Below are 1,979 nucleotides of genomic sequence, written 5' to 3'. Positions count from 1 at the left end.
CACCCTAAAAGCGCATTTAAAGGGTTTATTTTTAGACCATGAGCCCTCATTCGGTCAAAAATTTTTGCTCGTTGCTCAAGATGCTCATCCTCACTTTGAGATTTGACCACCACATCATCAACATATACTTCAAGGAAGTGGCCAATCATGTCATGAAATATGGTATTCATCCTTAGGTGTGGCCTTATTCAGGTCTCGAAAGTCAATGCATACCCTAAGTTTTCCATTCTTCTTGATGACCAGAACCATGTTAGACAGCCACTCTACATACCTAGCGATTCTTATGAAACCAGCATTGAGCAACCGCATAATTTCATCTTTTATTTTTAGGACAACTTCTGTTGCCATCCTTCTAGGGGTTGTTTAAACGGTTTGTATCCATCCGTAATAGGTAATTGATTCTCCATGAGCTTACGGTCCAAACCTGGCATTTCAAAGTAATCCTAAGTGAAGCAATTTTATTAGCCGTATGGAGGTTACAAGTTTTTCCTTAAAGGCTGGCCGTAAAAGTTCACTGACAAAGATTGGTCTCTTATCTTCTTCTGAGCTTAGATTTATTTCCTGTAAAGGGTCTTCCACCTCAACTAAAGTCTCTTCCATCTTTGGTGGGTCTGGTGGTAGATCTTTTACCACAATACTTATGTTGTACTCTTTTTTGACGGCCATAACTGTTGGTGCATCTACCAAATGTTGTTCCATTTGGTCCATTGCCGACCTCCTAATTGTATCTTTGACGGCTCCTTGCTCCATTATAGACTACATCTAGTACTAGTCTCAGACTTTCAATGACAGCATTCCAATAATGCTGGTCATTGATGAGCACATTTATATGTGAAATCTTAGGCTGTAAATCATGCATTTTTACATACTTAGAATGGAGCTACCTTGGGTTTTTCTCTCTTTTTGTAGGTTTTATATTTAAAAGGCCTTAAGAACTATTAGGATCGTATCTCAAATTTTACATGTAAAGAGGTCCCGTTTCTTTTCATAGCTACGAAGAGGAAGAAATTCTAAGCAAGATGGACGTGTTGCATTAAAAGTACACATTCATTTTGGCACTTGTACACGTGATTATTCTTTTTGGGTCAGAAAAAGAATAATTGACCAGAACAGAAACGAGATGTAGGCCCAATCCTTCTACAGCTATCCCAGAGGTATAAGAGATGTTCTAAGATACCAACAAAGATGGAGGGACCCACACTTGGGTGCTATACTCTCTCTCCTCTCCCCTTTATGTGATGAAGACTTTCTCTCTCCTATTGTTTTTGGAGATTTTGTTAAAGATTCTTTCCACTTAATTAAAAGTCAAGGGCATGGATGGGATTTCCTCATATAAATAAGAAGATTGTCCAAATCAGTCAAAGCAAGGAAGGAAATTGTCCAAGACGCTGCGCACAAGAGAGAAAAAAAAAGAGAAAAAATAGGGAAAAAAAGGCAAGAAATAAAAATCGTCCCCTACTCCCTAATTTATCTCTCTCTCCCCCAATCCCCACTAAATTGGAAACCCGATTTCCCCAAATCATTGCACTCTTTCTTTCTCTCTCCCCTATTCCCTATAAATATAAATCGTCCAAGGGGAGGGCAATCATTCTCTTCGCCCTCGGGCGATCTCTATTAGTCCCTCTTCTTATCCTTCTCTTGTGCTTCTCTTCTCTAGTTCTCCTCTTCTTCTCCTAGTTTGTTATGCTTTCTTTTTAGTTCTAGTTTTAGTACTTTATTTTGCTTTAAACACTTTTGTAATTGGTTTCATTAAAACAATGCAAAGTCTTTTATGTTTATTTGTTTATCCTATTCAAGTTATTCAAAGTTGTAATTTTTTTAATTCTCTAGTTCAAGGCTTAGATCTAGGTGATAAGAACTAAGCTTTGGAGCATCTTTGTTCAAGTGTAACTTTCGCTTTAAGATTTGTTTTCTCCAAGCCTAGCAATTTTAGATTTGGTTTATTCCATATCTTTTTTTTAGGGCTGGTAGTATCTCAA

This window comes from Macadamia integrifolia, chromosome 6, assembly GCF_013358625.1.
Source record: "Macadamia integrifolia cultivar HAES 741 chromosome 6, SCU_Mint_v3, whole genome shotgun sequence".
Classification (NCBI taxonomy): Eukaryota; Viridiplantae; Streptophyta; class Magnoliopsida; order Proteales; family Proteaceae; genus Macadamia; species Macadamia integrifolia.
The sequence above is the reverse complement of the archived record's forward strand: the minus strand, read 5'-3'. Positions refer to the sequence as shown.